A 21,285-nucleotide genomic window follows, 5' to 3' on the forward strand; every position below is an offset into this window, starting at 1 on the left:
GAGTGTGTCCATGGATTATGCATATATGCATATAAGTTCTTCAATTAATCTCTCCCTTCTCCCCACTACCCGACCCCCAACCTCCTTCTGATATTCATCAGTCTGTTCTATACTTCTATGTCTCTGGATCTATTTTGTTTATCAGTTTATTTTGTTCATTAGATTCCACATATGAGTGAGATCATGTGATACTTGTCTTCCTAGAAGTGGGATCACTGGGTCAAATGGCAGTTCCATATTTAATTTTTTGAGGAAATTCCGTACTTTTTTCTATAGTGGCTGCTCCAGTCTACATTCTAGCAACAGTGTACTAAGATTCCCTATTCTCCACATCTTCACCGACACTTGTCATTTGATGATTTGTTGATGACAGCCATTCTGATCAGTGTGAGGCACTTTTAAATTATATATATATTTACTGACTTCAGGGAGAGGAAGAGTAGAAGGAGAGAGAGAGATAGAAACATCAATGATGAGAGAGTCACTGATCAGCTGCCTCCTGCATGCCCCCCACTGGCAATCAAGCCCACAACCTGGGCATGTGCCCTGACTGGGAATCGAACTGCGATCTCTTGGATCATAGGTTGATGCTCAACCTCTGAGCTCCGCTGGCTCGATGTGAGGCATTTTTATACACCAATAGTGAACTCTCAGAAAGGGAAATTAAAAAAGCAATTCCATTTACCATTGCAACAAAAATTTAAGATACTTCAGAGTAAACAACCTAGGAGGCAAAAGACCTGTACTCAGAAAAGTATAGGACGATAAAAAAAAAATAGAGGCCTGGCTGGACATGGCTCAGCACTTGAGCATTGACCTATGATCCAGGAGATCTCAGTTCGATTCCCAGTCAGGGCACACGCCTGGGTTGTGGGCTCAATCCCCAGTAGGGGGTGTGAGGGAGGCAGTTGATCAATGATAACTGTCTCATCATTGATGTTTCTATTTCTCCCTCTTCCTCTCCCTTCCTCTCTCTGAAATCAATAAAGATATATTTAAAATGAGAGAAAGAGATAAAGAAAAATATAAACAACTGGAAGAATATACTGTGTTCATGGGTTGGCAGAATTAACATCATTAAAATGTCCATACTACCCAAAGCAATCCATAAATTCAGTGCAAGCCCTATTAAAATACCAGTGGCATATTTCACAGATCTAGAACAAACTCTCCAAAAATTTATATGGAACCCAAAAGGACCCTAAATAGCCACGGCAAACTTGAGAAAGAGGAACAAAGTTGGAGGGATCACAATACTAGATACCAAGTTATACTACAAAGCCACTGTAATCAAAACAGCCTGGTTCTGTCACAAAAACGGGCATATAGATCAGTGGACAAGAACAGAGAATCCAGAAATGGACCCAAGCCTTTATGCTCAATTAATATTTGACAAAGGAGGCAAGAGCATACAATGGACAGTCTCTTTAATAAATGGTGCTGGGAAAATTGGACAGGGACAGGCAAAGAAAGAAGCTAGACCACCAACTCACACCATACACAAGAATAAACTCAAAATGGATAAAAGACTTAAGTTGTGAAACCATGAAAATCCTTAAAGAAAACGTAGGCAGCAAAATCTCAGACATCTCTCGCAGCAATATGTTTGCCGATATATTTGAATTTTTAAAATGAGGGTCACTTATGTCTGTATATCTTGCCAGCACTTGAATGACTGGTGACTAAGATGGCAATGGTAGGGAGTCTTGAAATAGCAACTAGGCTTCATTGTGTATCATGGTTATTAATATATCCATTCTTCATCTCCTTTATGGAGTTCTTTAAGCTCCAGAATTTGTTTGGTTCTTTCCATAGTTTTCTTCTGTTTGGTAAAGTACTCCTTCTGTTCATTCATTTTATTTCTGAGCTCATTGAACTGCCTTTTGAGTTTTCTTTTGTCTTGTTGAGTTTCTTCATGACTGCTATTTTGATTTCTCTCTGATTTGTATCACAACCAGCCGTTATTTTGAGTTTCTTTCTGGAGAACTGTCATTTTCTTTCTTTGTTAGCGTTACCTTGGTGGTCCATGCTGCTTAATGGGTTGTTTCTCTGCTGGTGCATTTGAAGTAGTGAACACTTTTCTTATTTAGGGACATTTGGTTTCCACAATTCAGCAGGTTGATAACTTGGGGTCTTTCTTTAGTTTCCCAGTAGGTGGTGCTGTAGCACAGGATTTGTTTTCTCTTACTGTGCTACTTAAGCTTGGGGAGGGGGGTGCAGTGATTCAAGGTGTGGGAGGCTTAGCCTTGGACATGGGAGTGGTGGCAGCAGGCTGACCAGGGTGGTGGGTGCTGGTGCTGGATCCGGGTTGCCTGGGTCTCAGGGCACCACCAGCGTGGCAGGCAGGGGGATGTGGCCAGTTGAGGGGAGCTAGTTTGTGAGCCCACTGAGCTGCGGCCTCATTCCCCGTGGCCACTGGCAGCACAGTGCTGCGGCCAGGAGGCTGGAGACTTGACTCTGCTGCTGCTACTGGTCTGCTGCAACTGGGCAGGGACCTGGATTTTGGGGTGGGGCTAGGAATGCTGCTGGACTGTTGCCCTCTGCTGGTCTGCAGTGTGGGGGCTGCACCCTAACCCATCCGCAACTACTGGGTTTGCTGGGGCTGTGGGTTCAGCCTGCTGCAGCTATGGGCCTGCCCCTGTTCTCCCTCCACCCTGCCTCTCCTGCGCGTTCCAGTAAGCCCACCTTTGAGGGCCTGGTGTGTGGACCACTTAGTGTGTCGAGCAGGGGAGCCTTTGTTGGGTTCTGGACAATGCACATTAAGTAGAAGTCGGGGAAGAAGAAAACCTTTCTGTGAGGGTTGTGGAGTCACCTTTCTTGGAGCTGTGGCGGGAAGGTGGCAAGTGACACCCGCTTCCCCTCTGAGATGAGAGCAGGGGTTGCAGGCAGACAGCCGCCCTCCCGCTGGGTTCCCCAGCATCCCCTGAGGCTGCTCAGCGGGAGGTGCGGGGGACCCACTGCTGGCCCTTGGGCGACACAGCTTCTCCAGGAAGAGCCCCGAGCAGGCAAGTGCCCTCAGTTCCTTCTCTCGGACTCGCCCACCAGGCAAACCCCTGCTCTAGGGGCGGGTGGAGAGAGCCCAGGTCCTCCTGTGGGAGGAAGGCAGGGAGGCGGGCCCTGCCCTTTCTGATGGTTAAATCACCCTGGGAATTAGCGCGTGTCTGTTGTTCACACCGACTGAGGATGAGAAAGTGGGACAGCAGCGTGCTAGGTGCTACAGAGACCTGCTGCGGGTTTTAAATTCTGCTACAGGGGACCCACAACATATAGGGGACTCACGTCTTGATTGGTTTGGTAAACCAGGTTTTTGGGGGGAAGGAATCGTTCTTTTAAGGAAGAATTTCCTCCATTTCAGCTTGTTCGGTTTAACTGAAGACTTTCTCCTTCGTTTCTTGTCCTGCGCTTTATAAACTGAGTGTCCCGGACGCTCCTAAGAGGAGACGTGATGCTAATTTCCGTCCCTTGATTTTTATTCATGACATTTTAACGTACAGTTTAGTTAGAAAGCTGGTATTTCGCGTCCCCTGCCGAAACATTGTTGAGCCACACGGCAAAGTTCCCGCATTGGTTTCCTCTGAGTTCTGCTTAAAGCCCGTGTGTCTCTCCTGAGTGTGAGGAAGCAGCTGCCACGGAGCCCGAGGCTCAGGAGGGAGACGCAGAGCCCGCTTCTGCCTGCAGCTGGTTGGCTTCGTGACCTTGGGCGATCGACCTATAATCTCTCTGAGCCTTTGTTGACTCTGATGTAAAATTGGGGACTTGGACTAAATCAGTGATTTTCACACCTTCAACAATTTTCTTTCAAGGACTAGAACTTTAAAAAATTTTTTTCTTCATGAAACTGTATTATATAAAACAGAGACTTAGAGCTGTCTAGCTAAAGGAGGGATGGAGACTCAGGCTCTGCAGTCCTAACTTGTCCCCGGTGGAAACTCAGATTCCTATTAGATATAGTTTGAGAACTACCAGTAGTGAGAAAAATCCTTCCAGTTATAAATCCTTTGAATTTAAAGTTGCCGATGCATTGTTTTTCTGTGCATAAGTTCCTCACCTTTCCATATTTTTGGTAAATGGGAAAATATAAATAAAATTGCAGATGTGTTCTCCTTATGAATGTTGGACTTCAAGCTCCTTCCACCATCTGAACAGAATCCTCACTTAGAAATAAGCATAAATGTCACAGAAGTAAATATTTAGGAAAAGTGCTTTTTGGGAAAAAGGTAGTTACATTAGTGGTTTCTTAATTCAACTTGTGTAAAAATGTGCTTTACATTGCACATATTGTTTATTAATGGTAACATGAAATTGATTCAGTAAAGGCCTCTCTCTGTGAGGTGCTGAGTTAGTACCACAAGGCCCGTCGAGCAAGGTCGCTGCCACCCTCTCCGTGTAATAAGGCCTGTCTCTCATGCTCTTGTAAAGTGTGACGGAGAACAGCCTCTGAAAATACTGGGGAACATCTCAGGCAACAAATTTGTCTTCACACCTAAAATTTGGAAAGGCATTGGGTATCACATTATCATGATCGCCACAGTGTTTATGTTTAGCAGAGTATTTTAAACCCTGTTTCAGGCATTTAGGGAGAAGATACCTTTTACATGAAAGGTTTAAGTTAAGAATACTCTAGATTGGGATATGTAATACCATTTGCAATATCCCCACACATTTTATAGTGAAGAAGACTATAATTATAATTAGTTGAATGTTTCCAAATTTATCCCTAATTTCTAGAAAGAAATGTTTCAGTCATAGAACAGACAGCAAAGTAGCTTTATTTATTTATTTATTTTTGCTGGTAGAATTTTCACATGACCTATGACAGTACCACTTTTGTCATTTTAGGTTGAAAAATTAATGGCATAGAACATAGTTTGAGATTTTAATTTTCTAAAAGTATAAGAATAGAAAAGTCACTTTAAGGAAAACTTCATTAAAATGGAAAACAAGCCCCAAAACTTTTAAAAAGGGCAGTTTTTCTAAGACTTGCAAAGTAATGCACTCAGTGTGAAATATGACTTGACTTGTTTGAACTTCTTTGAACCAATGGGATGAAACATCACTTTTCTGAAGTTATGTTTATTCAATAGACCAAGATTAATTATGCTTTTTATCAGGTTAATCTCAATAGCATTACATATACATGCTTTCTGTTATCTAAAATTAAAATAATAGAAATTGAGTTTATTTTATTTATGTGATTATTTTTCTGTTTACGCAACCCCCAAGTTAGGTCTAGTCTCTAAAAGCATTATTTAAAGGACGCATTTCATAAGCTCTTTCTCATTCCTATAATAATGTCTCTTATTAAACTGAAATCGTATAAATATATTTGACTTCCTGCAGATGCAGCAGGAGCTTGAAAAATCTAAGTAGAAAACTAAAAGAAGGTATGTTGCCAAAATTTGCTAATTAAATTGAAACATCATTGATTTCTGAAACACACTGTAAGTGGGGAAGGGCATTTTCCATGTCCGGGTGACAGGCACTGACTGCACCACATGTTTTCTTGTCCAAAGCGAGTGAACAGTGAAAGCGCAGCGTGAGGAAGATCTGCTTATTCTGCATCTGCTCATCGCATCCCGTAGCTTTTAGAAACCTCAAAACTCCGTGTATCTCTCTCTCTCTTAAATCCTCCCCCGAGGAGATGTTTTTACTGATTTTAGAGAGAGAGGGAGGGAGGGAGAGAGCTAGATAGAGAGAGAAGCATTGATGTGAAAGGTAAACATCGATTGATTACCTCCCGTTCCTGCCCCCACCCGAGAGCAACCGGACACCGAGGTATGTGCCCTGATAGGAATCGAACCTGCAACCTTTAGTTGCAAGGGACAATCCTACAGCTGAGCCACCCAGCCGGGCCGTGCATCTCTCCTTTCTGGCCACCCCCTTCCTTTCCTCTGTGATGCTGATGGAATGTCAGCTGAAACTGTTGCCAGAAATCTAGGCATCACCCACTTCTCAGGTTTTCACCAGGGACCAGGACTTAGTGAAGCAGCTACAGTTCTCATAGCTATCACCCGGGGGCGACATTTAGATCTCCAGTCACTGACTTTGTCAGTCATTTACCTCTACCCTCAGGAAAATCTCCAGATTCCTTTGCATGGAGTAAAAACACCAAGTCCATTGTTTTGGCCAAATAACTCAGACTTGTCTCTAGGCGCTACTTCCCCTCCTCCGCCCCTTTGCTCCAGTGTCTGGCAAACGAGGCGATTCGGCTCCACAGGAGCCCCCCTCACCCCTAGTCTTGGCATCTGCTGCCTTTCTCTTTCTGGCATAGGTTTCCCGTGTCCTTCGGGTATCAACTTACACATCCCCGCTCCCCAAAAGCCAGCCATACTGACACACAACTGGAACGTCCCTTCTGTGTGCTCCGGTGGGGCCCTGTTTTATATTCGCCACGGTACATGCGGCGCTGAGTGGAAGCTGCCTGCTCATCCGTCTGTTCAGTTTACAGCGGGTGACTGTCCAGGGTTGGCCTGAGCAGCTTCCCCTCTAACTCCAGCGCCTGCCGTGCTCCTTACTGTGTGGCTGTTGAGTGAATGAATGAACCTCAAGGCAGCCAGATGCCTGCTACTTAGCCATGATAGCAATTCTGTTTTGTTTATTTTTGTTTTGGTTTGGTTTTATATATAACACTTTATTAAACTTATTGGGGTGACAATGGTTAATATGAACACATAGGATTCAGGGCTGGGTTTCTGTTACAAGATCTGTATATTCCTCTGTGTGCCCCCACTCAGAGTCATATCTTCTCCCATCACCGTATATTAAGACCCCCCTTCGCCCCCCACCCCCTTCCCTCTGGCAACCAGCACACTGCTGTTCGTGTCCACAGTAGCACTTCATCCCGTGTGCATCCTCGGGCAGACTACAGGCCACAGTAACCTTGTGCTGTGCACTGTCATCATATACAGATGTTTTCATTCTTCTTAACACTTATACTTAGTGGTATTGTAGATAAAGAATATAATTTTCCTTTTCTTTCCAGGTGCTGCTGCATTTGAATCTGAATCCTTTAGAGCTTATCCTGTCAGATCCTTTGCTCAGTGAACTTCACAACAAGATCTACTTGTGAAAACGTCACGAGAATATGCACAGATTTTGAAGAAAAATTATATGACCTGAAACAAATATTAAAAATTTATTTAGTGGACTGTTTACATAACATTTCAATAATTGTTTTCCATTAAATGCATAACATGTGAGATCTTTATTAAAGAAAAATATTTCTGGATCATGTGTGTGCTGAAAATTTATAGTATTTTAAACAATGTTTCTTGGCATCTAAGTTTCAAGCATGTTTTCTAAGTGAAAGCCAGCACTATGGAGGTTTACATACTGGAACTGCCCAAATACCAGTGGTTTAAACCACACCCAAACCACCAAAATGTCATTCACACTTTAGTGGTGTTAATTGATAGCTTTTTTATCTATTCCAATTTTATCACTATATTTGATCCTAAAGATTTAGACAGACATCACTTTTATATCTGCTGCTGTGGCTGCCATCAATGTTGGGATGTATTACAATTGTTAGTTATATTGCCATTAGACTCATCGCATGTCATTTTAGACCCTGGTTCATAGGTCTTCCCTTGTGGGGAAATAAAGTTTGCCTAAGGCTTCTTCCCTTTTCTACTGATTTATTTTTTAGAAATAGTGTTAAAGTTAGAGAAAGCTCCAAGTTTTAGTACAAAGAACTCTTTTCCCCTGAACCCTTTGAGAGTAAATTGCTGACATTATGCCAACACCCCGATTCCTTTAGTGTTTATTTCCTACCAGTCAGTACCTTCCACTTGCTACCAGACCACCCTCACAATCAGGAATTAACACGAATACATTCTATTATTTCATCCTCATATTCTTTTCCATTTTTGCCACTTGTCTGTAGTGTCTGTTATAGCAAAAGGATCCTGTTGAGATCCCTGGGTTGCATTTAGCTGTAGTGTGTGTTCCTCTCCTTCAGTGTGGAGCAGGCCCTTAGTCTTTCCTTGACTTTCGTGACCTTGAGTCTTTTGAAGAGTAAGCTCCGTAACGTAGACTGTCCTTCGGGTGGATTTTTCTGATGTTTCCTTATGATGAGATTTCGGTTATGCATTTTTAGCCAGAGCATCACAGAAGTAGTCCTCTACTCCTCTAACTGTGTCCTGTGGTGGGCCCTACACTGTTGCTTCTCCATTCTTGGTGATGTTAATGTGGGTCAGGGAGGGTGGTACCTGCTTGGTTTCTCCTCTGTAATGTTCCCTCCTCACTTTACAAGCAATTAGTGTTTTATAGGGAAGTACTTTGGGACTATGCAACTATCTCTTCCCTACACTTCTGATTGACTCATTTATCAATATAGGCTCATGGCTTATTTTATTCAATGGGTTACAATTTGTTAAAATAATTTTTCTCAATTTATTTTTCTTTTAGAAAACTCTGTATTGGCAGTTTCAGACTTACAAAACAGCTGCAAGAATAGTAGGAAGAATTCCTGGGTACCATCCCCCAAATGCTAACATTTTACTACATTTGCTTTACCCTTCCTCCCTCCTCTCTTCCTAGATAAATATAAATGTAGGTATGACACATACACACACACATATATATAAAATCTGAAAGTTACAAACATGCCTCTTTACTCCTCAGTACTTTAGTGTACATTTCCTATGAAAACGGAATTATCTTACCTAACTGAGGTATAATTATCAAAATGGGGGAATTAAAATTGGTTCAGTATTAATATTTAATCTTGGATATCATTTAGATTTTCCTATTGTCTCGGTAATATCCTTTATAGTCAAAGAAAATCCATGACGCTGTGTTGTGCCCATTGTCCCGTTTCTTTAGTCTCCTTCATCTGGGACAGTCTTCAGGCTTCCTTGCTTTTCATGACTTTCAGTTTGAAGAGTGCAGGCAGTTATTCTGTGGACTCCCGTCTGGGGCCGCGTGGAGCTCCCTCACGCAGCTCAGGTTATGCCGTCCGGGCGGGCGCGTCCCGCAGCGACGCGGATCTTCCAGCACAGCCGACCTGGGGCACACGCTCGGCTCCAGGCCTGGCGCTGTTGACCTGGAGCGTGCGGTTAAGAAGCGTCTGCCAGGCTGCCCACAGTGAAGTTCCTATTTATGTTTTGTATGTCACAGATCCCTTGTGCGGGGTCCTCTGAGCGGTGCCAATACCTGGCCCCTCCTCTGAATTTCTCACAGCTGGTACAGCGCCCGCCGATGATTCCTGCTGGAATCAGCTGGCACCATGTTGTCTGCCAGGTGCTGGGGCCCTCATTCCGCCATCCCTTCTGCACCGAGACAGTTAAAGACAAGTGGGCACGAGGGAGAAGGGAAAGCTGACTGTTTTGGTGCTTAATTCCCCCCGATTGGGCCCGTGGTGGCCTTTCGGGGTGCCCTCCTGTCTTTCTGACCTGTCCCCATTTTCCCGTGAGCTCTTCCTTGCTCTCTGGGCAACAGGATGTTCCAGGCTCACCCTGTGGTTTCCTCCCCAGCCCTAGAATCAGCCTTTTCCATAAAAGCCCCGATTCCTCTTAGGGGCGAGGACGTTTAGAAACCAAGGCCCCGGCGCTGGCTGTGGGGGTGCGCGTTGCTCCCGGGCTGTCATTGCTCACGGGTCCCTCAGAGCAGCAGGGACCGTGTGTTCAGATGGACACGTGCATCCGCGCACATTCGTCTGCAGTTCTCTGGAAATATATTGAAAAGCAGGAGTTCTCCCCAATCTAATCCCGCAGGGTTCATGCTAGTTGTTTCCTTCCCATTCTTAGTCCCTTTTCTGGCAGTAAGCGGGCCCCATCCGCAGTATCTGGTTATCGGGTCAGGCTTCCTGTTGGTAACCAGCTCTGTCGCCCTGCCCCTTCGCACGTGTCCCCTCCCTCCCACCTGGACTGTGACCCCCACATTGGGTTGTCTCCACTGCTGTCCCTTCCAGGCATGTGCCCTCTTCACCCCATCCTTCCTCACCCCGTGCCGGGCCACCTCTTCTGCAGATGACTTACCCTGTCAGCTCTGAAGGCCAGGCTGGGCTGTCCTGCCTGCGGGGTGCCCCCTGACCTTGCTGTCTGACCCCTCCTGCCATGTCGCCCGCCTTTCGGGGTGCTCTGGCTCCAGCTCCAACACTGTGCAGGGGACCCTCCCAGACACACCTTCCTCGTTCCATCCGGGCTCCAGCACCTCGCTCTGGGCCACCGCACCTCCCTGCCTTTGTCCCCATGCCTTTGAACCAAAATGTTTGGAAGAGAAGGAAGCAGGAAAGGGCTCCAAAAACCTTTTATAAACAACTTGTCAAGCACTACAAATATACCGCAAGGATTCTGATTGGAATTGCATTGTATCTGTAAATAAATTGTGGAGAAAAGACATTTATAATATTGAGTTTTCCAAACTATTTAATAGTTTGTCTGATTAACTCTCAATGTTTAAAAATATTTTCCATAGAGATCTTGCATATATTTTTTAGATATATTCTCAATTATTTAATACTTTTGATCCTAGTATAAATGTCATTTAAAAAATCAGTTTTCTTTTTCTTGCCAGCTTTTAGAAATAAAATTATGTTGCATTTTGAGCTTGGATTCAGTATTTTGCAAAACTCTCATTTTTTCTTACTTGAATATTTTATCTGCAGATTCTTTTGGATTTTCTACATGAACAGACATGTAATCTATAAATTGTGATAGTTTTGTTTCTTCTTTTCCAATGCCTAGAATATTATTTTTCTTATGCAAACAGGGTTTCAAAAAAGGGTGGGAGAAGAGTTGGTATCCACTTCTTGTCAAAATTGCAAAGGAAAAACAGAATATCTCTCTATGATTATGTAGATAGTGGGTTTTTAAAAGTACGGGTCCTTTATTAGTGTGTTAGTTTTCTCTGGCTCTGTAACAAATTGTTATCGGTGGAAGTGTGGTCTTGGGGCACCACTGGAAGAAGCATTTCTGGAGGCCCCCATGGGAGGATGAGGTTTGGTAAGAAGCTTTATTTCCACGGAATTACATCCCTGGGTTTCCAAAGCCCCATCTCCCTTAGTCCAGTCAGAGAAGTGGAGCTGGGATTTCGGTGGAGCTAAAAGTAAAGCCAGTGTCCAGAGTTTCCTTTCCGTGTCGGAGCTGGATCCAGGTCAACATCAGGCTGGTTACAGCCCATTAGTCCATTGTGTGTGTGGTCCACGCACGTATTTATTATTAGCAGTTGTACTGAAGTACACTGGCCTAACATTTGTTCCATCTAAAAAATAAATATATCATTTGGGCCATAAAAAATATCAATCATTTTTCCTTGCTGTTATAAGATTAATGATAAACTGTTTTGTGTACAGCATTTCTATATGTGTGCTGTGTCAATTTTTAGTGAAAAGATACTTTTACTAAAAGAATAGTGTTAGCCCTGGCCGGTGAGTGTCAGTGGTTAGAGCATTGGCCTGTGCACGAAAGGGTTTGATTCTTGGTCAAGGCACAGATCTGGATGCAGGTTCCATCCCTGGCCCCAGTCAGGGCGAGCGTGGGAGGCAAGCAATCGATGTGTCTCTCTCTCACATCAGTGTTTCTCTCTCCGTCTCCCTCCTTCCCTCCCTTCCACTCTGTCTAACCGTAAATGGGAAAAATACCCTCAGGTGAGAATTAACAAAAAATAAAAAGTTCTATACCCAATGAAAGAGTTATCATCCACAAACTCCCCAGAGGCATTAGATAAGTATTAAAAGGAAAAATTTGTGAAGTACTGATACATGCTGGAACATGGATGAATGGGCTACAGAATATCAGGACAGGTTTGAAAGGGGAAGTCAGGTTAGATGAGTGTTAAACCTAAAAAAAATGAGTGACTCTAAGGAGACCGTTCATTGTATGCTGTAACCTGGGAAAACAGGTTCAAGAAATTATGGTTAAGATTGGAGGGAAGACACAGAAAAGATGAACTATAAGGGAGGGAGGGAAAGGAAAGAGTATATTGACTGGGTTATTGATTTTCTTATAGATGGTCTGATGGGATGATCTCTTCTGGGGGGGTATCTAATCCGGGAAATTTAGTTGTGGATAAAATCTGTTTCAATAGCAGGTGCTTTTGGTAGGGGCAGAGCTTGCTGTTCCCACACATCTCACTGTGGAAAACTGCATAAAATAAGATCCAAAGGAATATATTAGAAAAACGTCTCGAGCAAAGATCAATGGGAAAGAAGAAGAAAGTCCTCAGGCCGGCAGAGGGCGCGGCGCTGCTGGAGGGAAGGGCAGAGGCCCCTGAGCGGGCTCCTGGGACGTCCCGCTGGAGCTGCCGGCGGAGGAAACGGGGCAGCGCGGGCGCCAGGCCTGGGCCGGGGGACACCCCTGCGGCGGGGATGACACAGGAGGCCGCCGGGGCCACTTCGCAGGGCAATTTCCTCCCAGAACTGGCTGCAGTTCTCCAGCTGGGACAGCCGTGGGGACCCGCGGGCGGGACAGCCTTCCCTGGGGAGGAGGCTCCCTGCCTGAGGAAGTCACAGCAAACGGAGCGACGCTGTGGCCCGGGGCCAGCACAGGCTCGGGGACAGCGTGGAGACCGCGTCCCGAGGTGGGGCCCAGCGCCCTGCAGCGGGAAGGCGCCAGGACGCGGGCCCGCAGCGCGAGGTCAAAGCTGAGACTGGAAAGGCTGCGGGGAGACTCTCAGTGAGGCCCGACCCCGGGCCTGCGGCCACCGCGCACTTTAAAGACAAAGGCAGGAATTTCTTAAATGACAACCGGGTGTGCGAGTGAATTACAGTCCCTGTTACATCTTGGCTGCACAGAGTAAATCCCACGGGGTCAGACTTAACCACTATGGGAGGTTCCTCCCAATTGCTTTTAAAAAACTGGGATATAACGTAACATTCACTGTTTGAAAGTGTACAAGTCAGTGATTTTTAGTCCATCAACTATGTTGTCAAACCATCACCACTCCCTAATTCCAGAGTATTTCCATCACACCAAAAAGAAACCCTGTTCATATAAGCCCTGAGGCCCAACTCTCCCCTCCCCGGTCTACTGGTCACGACAAATCCGCTTCTATTTTTCCCTATGGATTTGCCCGTTCTTGACATTTCCTAGAAATGGGATCAGTCATTGTGTAGCCTCCTGTGGTTGGCATCTTTCACTTAGCGTGATGTCAAAGTTCCCCCATTTTGTCACGCGTAGCGCTCCTCATTTCTTACTAGAGTGACTGACACTGTTCTGCCGGGTGGATGGACAGCACTTGTCTCCCATGACCATGGGCCCCAGCAAGCATCACGGGCTGGTCAGCATGTGGGTGAAGTTGGAACCATTATTCCTTTTTTAGATCCTTCTGAGTTTCTAGCATGGTCTTTGACAATACTAAGTTCTGGGTTTTGGACCATGACTGTATGTGTGATAACTGGAATGGAAGTTGGGGACTGCTTTGTTTTCTAAAATGTGTAGGCGTGGGAAACAATTGCTGTGTAAACTTTTTATGCTTTGAGTCCCTGCGAGGGGGCTCCCGAGCCGCTCCGCGGTGAACACACAGGGTTTCGATGTCCTGCGCGCGCCTCCCCGGAAAGGCCGCAGCTGCCGAGGGAACGCAGACCCGGGGGCTCATCTCACTGAAGTCGGGCAGAAGGAGGCGCTGCAAAGGATGACCCCGGCCTTTAAGGTGGGATTCGGGACTTTAATTTCTCTGGATTAGTAATGCACAAGGACATCAGGACTTTTTTACACTTTCGCTCTTTTGGACTTCAACAGAAAGATTTTGGATTTTAATTTTTTAAGATTATGATCCTTTAATTATGTCACTAGGAAATTAATGAGAGAAGTTATTTTAATTTTGGAACATCACTACATATTTACTTAATTTGGAAAATATTTTATAAAATTTAATTTGGAATATTTAATTTTTATATCTTGACATTGTTATTTGATCTCACTGCAGAAACTCTGGGAGGCTACATTGGGAAATATGGTTTGTGTACACAATTTTGGGATAGGAAGTGTCTCTGAGTTCAGAATGGACATTGAGATCATTCAATTAATAGACCATTCTGTCCCATTTCAGAGCTTAGAGCAAAGTCTAATTCTTTCTGCCGAAAGAAAGGTCCAAGAGAGCCCTAGAAGGACCCACTTATTAATAGGGAAGGATATATGATAGAAATATTATATTATGTTTGGTGTACAATATTTCTAATATCTAAAGATATTAGAAAGTGGTGAATTAAAGTTTATGGACTTTGAGAAGTGCTTGCTTTTCATTACAGCAGCAGCTTACACTATATGTACAAGTGGTTTTCTGTGAATGAATTTGACTTTAGGATGTAGATTATATACCTGGGGTTTATGTTTATCAACAGAAGGCTCATTCCGTTCGTGATCTGATTGCCCTTAAGAGTGGAAGCACTTTATCGTTGATATGCTAAACCTCTCTTGCAACTCAGTGGAACATAACTGAGCCACACTTCAACTTTTTGCTGTACCCAAAACTTAGATTGAGCAGAACTCTAATATTGAAGAACATGATACACAGCTTCAAACTGTAGCCTGACATTTAGGATACCTTATAAAAATAGAGTCTATTCTAAAACTCCTTTGGTACCTCGGGGTTAAATATATTTCTAATCTTTCAGTAAATCTGTGAGTGTATTTAGATTGATGTTAAATATTACAAATCACACTTGTTTCATAAATGCATAAAACGTGATCACATTGTAAATTCTATCCTTCTACCAGTATTTTTCCACTTCGTGGTGACCTGATAGAATCACATAATTCCATAACTTCTATTTAACTGTTTGTTTGGTCTTTAAAATTTATTCTAAACAACACTCCAATGAATACCTTAGCATGAACTGCAGTACCTGGTTATAATAACCTTCTCTGTGGGAACTAAGACCTGGTAATATTAAGGGGAAAGATGTTGGTGTGAAGATACTGATTTGTATTGGAATTCACCCTCAGAGAGAGATTAAAAACAGCCCCTCAGAAGATCCCTGCGCTCTGAGAAAGCATGAGCTGGGGGTCTACTTTTTAGGAATACACACTTTTTGAGTGGGTTGAAGAAATATATAGTAGCAGTAAGAAAGCAAAAACCATAAAATAAGAATAATTGACTTTCCATCTTTTAAGCCAGTGGTTGGCAAACTATGGCTCAAATCTGAGCTGCTATTTCTGCACAGCCTGTGAACTAAGAACATTTTGTGTATTTTTAAGATGTTGGTAAAAGATCAAAGGAAGAATAATATTTTGTGATATGTGAAAATTATATGAAATTTGAATTGCAGTGAATAAAGATCTATTTGAACTCAACCCCTTCCTTTTGTTTACTTATTGTCTACTCTCATGTTCCAACAGACCCTGTGCCAACAAAGCCAACAGATACATACTGTCCGGCCCTAGCTCTCTGCCGCCTTTACCGCGCACTGTTTCCCGCAGCATGTGGCCGTCCCCGGGCCATGACCGGCTGCGGCATCATCCCAGACGCAGCCCGATGGCAGCCAAGGGCTCCCACAGCCCCGTCGAACAGTGGCGGTTGAGGGGCCGGGTCAACGTGCTCAATGTGGTAGATTTTTTTCAATGCTGTGCCCTAAAATGGGTGGAATGAGTAAACAGCTATAATATATTTCTATTTCTTATTCCTGTCATTGGATATGAGATCATACCTTGTCCACTAACTACATCACTGGTTCAGATCCTTGAGGCCCAAAGCACGGTCCACAGCCAAGGAAACGCATCACCATCTGGAGCTTATTAGAAACACAGAACCTCCAGTCCCACTCCACGATCCTCAGGCACATTGAAGTGTGAGCAGCACAGGTTTAGACAGAAACAAAAGATTTCCTAAAAATGGGAAGCTGTTTGAGGAAAACAGATAAGGTATGACTGAACTGAGTCACATAAAACAAAAAGTAGTTGACTCTTACATGCCAGGCGCTATGCTAGGAACAAGGAGCCTAAAGATGGAAACACTTATTATGGAAACATTTAAACAGACACAAAAATCAAAAGATTAACATAATGAACCTGATCCACCTTTCATGGAAGGGTTTTGGCATCCCTTGATTCATTGCTTGGATGCATTATGTTATTAAGGCTTGAAACATGATGAGTTTTACATTTTTATTATTGCTTTAGCTCTGATTAGCTGGAGTTCTTCTATAAAGACTTTTCCCTTCTCATCCAATTATTACTCTGAAGTACAGATTGTATGAGGAAAGCAGAATTAGTGCCTGATACTTTCCCTTTCATCACCAATTTTCAGAAGAGCTACTTCCAAATGTTTATAGTTTTACTTTTTGTTAAGCATCTTTATGAACTCATGGAATTGTATAGATTTATAACACATGGGTTATATGTGATTCAATCCACTGTAGTCATGTTTAAATTGTCTCATCTTTAGGGAGGGGGAACCCCTTTGGTTAATTATCCTTTTATATGGCCCTAGTATTCTGATAGGTCCTTTCTTTCTGGCATGGCAAGATACTTAAGGAGTATTTTGTAAGTGTCCTGTATTAGACCTGGGCACGGAAGTTTAGCCACTTTTATTGGGAAATAGTGTTTAGAGACCACCATCTAGGTGATAGTGAGTAGGAAAGCCCATTGCCACTAGGCATCATTTCTTTCAGGCCTTTTTAGTGGACAGACTAGGAAACACATATTTTCATAGATAAGAAAAAATATATCATGAATTCATAGTGATGTGTTCAAATCAATGGAAGATTATAGAATTTTTGCTTAACATCTTGAAAAATATATAAATTATAAAAATGTTTGGGGAAAAAATATTTGTATATTTTTACCCTGAAAACCTGAGATCCTAACAACATCAACATAATTACTTATTTGCTTTAACATACAATATATGTATATCTAATCTTTTCAAAATAACAATACAAATATTGTTTTACTAACACTAAAATAACTGGATTCAATTTAGGATTTCTTTGTAGTTCTTTTTGTCCTTGGCATATACTTTTAGGTTCTGTGGTGTAGTTTTGTTGTTATTTTTAAATTTATCTTTATTGTTGAAAGTATTACAGATGCCCCTTTGCCCCCACTGACCCCCTCTACCTAGCACCATCCCCCCTTTCCAAACCCTCACCACACTATTGTCTGTGCCCACAGGTTATATGCTTATATGCATATAAATTCTTAGGTTAATCGCTCCCCACCCCTCACCTGCACCTTCCCTCTGAGGTTTGTCAGTCTGTTCTGTGCTTCTCAGGATCTATTTTGTTCATTGGTTTGTTCTGTTCATTAGATTCATATCTGAGTGAGATCCTGTGGTACTTGTCTGTCTCTGGCTGGCTTATTTCACTTAGCATAGTACTCTCCAGGTCCCTCCATGCTGACTCCAAAGGTGAGAGATCCTTTTTTATAGCTGCATAGTATTCCATGGAGAAAATGTACTATGGTTTTTTAATGTATTCATTTACTGATGGGCACTTGGGCTGTTTCCAGATCTTAGCTGTTGTAAATTGTGCTGCTATGAGTACAGGGTGCTTTGGGTTTCTTAGGATATATTCCTAGAAGTGGGGTCGCTGGGTAAATTGGCAGTTCCAGATTTAATTTTCTGAGGAAACTGCACACTGTTTTCCACGGTGGCCGCACCAGTCTGCATTCCCACTGGCACTGTATTCAAGAAGGTGCTTGATGTGATTTAAATCTTCTTGGACTTGTGGACACTAGTTTTGTATCCTAACATGTGGTCCATCTTTGAGAATGTCCTGTGTGCCCTTGAGAAGAGTGTTTATTCTGCGGCTTTGGGGTGGAATGTTCTGTAAATGTTGATTAAATGCATCTAACCTAGTGTGTCATTTAGAGTCCCTGTTCCCTTGCTGATTTTTTGTCCGGGAGATCCACCTAGTGAGGTGGGTGGGATGGTGAAGTCCCTCCTATGACTGCATTGCTGCCGATGTCTCCATTAACGTCTGCAGAAGTTCTTTTTATATTGAGGTGCTCCTATCTGGGGTGCACATGTGCTTACAGGGTTACGCCCCTTGTTGGATCCGTTCCTTTAGTATGTAGGGACCTTTATTTTCTCTTGCTGTGGCCTTCCTGTTGAAGTCTATTTGTCAGATATGAGTATTGCTGCCCAGCTTTTTAACTTTCCGTTTGCAGGAAGGTGAGTATCTTTCCCTCCTTCACCCTCCCTGCTGCGCGGAGACAGGGCCGGAGGGGACGCAGCGCCCCCGCCCCGAGCCCCGCCTGGCCCGGGCCCCGCACCCGCTGGAGGAACGGAAGTCCCCCTTCCCCACAGTCAGCCTCCAGCCCAGGAGGCCCCCCAAACAGAATTTCGGGGCGGGGGGCAAATCCCCGAAGGTTTTCTTTCCCGGCCGCGTGGGGGGGGGCATTTCTCGGGGAAGTTGCGGGATTTCTCCTCTCAGGGTGAGGGCGGCTCTTCCTCCGGGCGGGGCGGGCGGGGTGCGCTCAGACCGGGCCAGCCGCCTGAAGCACAGCGCCCCATCCTCCACCCTGCAGCCCCACTTTAGGATGAGCCAGAGCAGCAGACCCTCCCGCAGAAGCGCTGCCCTCCCCCCTCCCTGCGCAGAGGAGCGGCCCCGCCGAGGACGCCGACTGGAGAGTCAATGAGCCGGGCTCAGCTCCCGCGCTGCCCCGCCAGCTCCCCGCCCGCCGGCGACCCAACTGCTCCCCTTCCCAGACAGAGAGGAGTTGGTTTTTCTGCCTTTATAGCCTCCCGCAAACACTGCTGGGGCTGCGGGTTTGTTTAGGGCAGGAGTCCCGGAGCCTCCGACGGTGGCCAAATAAACCTCCAAACGCTCAATTCGGTGCCCTGGGACTTAGTCTCGGTCACCTGGGCACAACCCCTCCCCCCCCGCCTGCCCTCCCCCTGCCTCCCCCTCCCCCTGCTTCCCCTCTATCCGGCCTTCATTCCCCTCCCCCCTCCCCCCGGGCTCCCACCTCCCCTCAGCCCCGAGGCTGCGGGTCACCCGCGGGTTCGACCTGGAGCAGGACCACCTCCCGGAGCTCCCTGGGGGCGACCTTCCCCCACCTTGGGGACAGCTCCCTGCGAGGGGGACGGTGAGCAGGTGAGTGCGTGAGGGCGGCTTCACCACCCGCAGGGGAGTCATGTTTGCGGGGAGAGCGGCCCCTGGGTTGAAAGGGTGACCTGCCAGGGCCCAGGAGCTGAGGAAGGAGGGACGGAGCCCCGGCTGCTGAATCAGTGTTGGGGGCCCGCGGGGCGCAGATATTCCTGCTCTCAACCCATCCACTGGGGTCCCCGCAGGCTCCTGGAGCAGGACACTCACTGCACCCTGTAGCCTGATCCCAAATTTATATTAGTTATTCGTTCCCAGCTTCCCCTGCCTGAACCTATCATCTGATTTTAGTTCCTTTGTATTTATAGGTGATCTCAAGAGACTGGTTTTAATGGAATATTTAAATGCAAATATGTCTTGTAAAACTGCATAGAATTTATCCTAAAACTTTTTCCTAATTTGTTGTTGAACCGGTCAGTAATTACAAAACGTGTGATGAATTCTGTAATGTAATGAAGAGCCAGAAGTTTTTTAAAAAATAGTAGCAGTTTGGAATACCGTACTCCTTTCTGCACGTTCCCCAGTTTGCGGTCACTCCTGTCTTGTCATAATTTCTTCTTCTTAAAATGTCCCCCACTGGCACCTGTCAGCTGGGACTTGCTCACCCCTCTGTGCCCCTAATTTTAAGCTGAAATGAGTGCGGTCCTGTCATCTGTCCCACAGTGTTCAGCGTGTCCAGCATTAGGTCAAGGCAGCTCCGAATCCTTAAGGGAGAATCTAAGTCTAGAAATGGTGTCAGTGGAGCTCACTTGAAAAGCAAATGCTTCTAGGCCTGAGTCAGACCTCTGGCCATGTATCTGGAAGAAGCCGGTGCTGCAGGAGGAGGCCGTATGAATGAAAAATGAATCTAGGGCCCTGAATTTTATTTTCAGTTCAGTATTTACCCTTTTAATGGACTACGGAAATGCTGAACAAATTTCTGTAAAAACTGGCCCACTTATATGTACCTAGCCATTCTCTGAGAGTATAATTTTAAGTAAATATTAATGTAGATTATTGGTACATTGTTTTTCCTTTGAACAGGCCACAAGTTTTTTCTGTAAAATACATTTCTCTGTGTTTCAAGGTGAGCTATAAGTAAATCCATATTACTAAAATTTTAACTTACATGTCAAATCAGTTACCTTTTCAATGGGAAAAATCCAATTCTGTTGTAGTTCTAGTGAATAAAAATACTTAAATGAAGTTATTTAATCAAAAATAATCTTTAAAATCTTGAATGTTATTGCTTGATTTAAAAAGAAACCCATTTTTCATTTGAAGCTTCTCAGATAATTCGGATTAAATTCATCTCTTTCTCTCTCTTTATAGAGCTCAGTTTGTACCCTTTTGGAAGCTTTTTAGCACTTACATAATCTGCTTCATAATGCAGCTGTTAACGTGTGTGTTGTGCATTTAATCATGAGTTCCAGAAGCTGAAAATTATGTCTTATTAATTTTTGTGTCCCCAACAGTGTTTTCCACATAGTACTTGTTCAGTAAATCTTTGCTGAGTTAATTGTTTAACCTAAAGCCTATTATTTTTAACTTGTGAACCTGGAAGTATGGGCTGTAAACAAACATTTGCGCTGATCGATGTCATGGAGGTATGGAGGAAGCAAAACAGAAAAGTACAATTATACTATGACTGCTCTTCTCTAAAACAGGTGGGGCTGTCTCAGCGCTGTGGGCTTGGGGACAGCCTCCAGGCAAGCCATTTCCTTCCACAGTACTGTTCTCAGTGGTAAGGCCATTGAGTATATGATCACTGGTACCTATAATTATGTAAAATTGTAACCTTGGAAAGCAATTTTATATTTTGAGCCAAGGAAGTTTTTATAACTATTCATGTACACATAAGAGGTGGAAGGTATACTGGTCAATGTTAGGGGAAATGCACTTTTTAATCTGCCTTTACAAAAAATAATTAATGTAACTTGAAAAAAACCAAAAAACTCTCCTGGCAGTGTTTTTTCTCCATTAGAAAATGAAGGAAACTTCCTATATAATTTTATGAACCATGCTATTAACTTATGTACATATTTTATTATAAATTCAACATGTATTTAATATTTATTGAATGTCAGCCATGTGCAGTGTACTGTGGGAAGACAAATGAGTCAGCCATTCATATCTCAAGTTGCTTATAATCTTAACAGGAAGGATATGAATTACACAGGTAACTATAGTAGAAATGCAGTATAAGTGATATTTAAAATAGCCTTTACATATATTAGAGAGTCAGGATGGAGGAAGATTTTTGAAAAATGATATTATTTGAACCAAAGTTCGGGTAAGCTTCTGAAAGCTACAAATGAATG

At 44.0% G+C, this 21,285-nt stretch overlaps 1 protein-coding gene across 1 annotated transcript in view; it reads left to right on the forward strand.

Annotated features, from left to right (window-relative positions):
- LOC308567816 (putative ankyrin repeat domain-containing protein 26-like protein) overlaps nt 1–21,285 on the forward strand; it is a gene marked incomplete at both ends in the record, with an annotated part of 466,689 nt that overhangs the window by 74,513 nt on the left and 370,891 nt on the right. The window lies entirely within an intron of this gene.

The sequence above is a fragment of the Miniopterus schreibersii genome (assembly GCF_964146895.1).
Source record: "Miniopterus schreibersii genome assembly, chromosome: 1".
Lineage (NCBI taxonomy): Eukaryota > Metazoa > Chordata > Mammalia > Chiroptera > Miniopteridae > Miniopterus > Miniopterus schreibersii.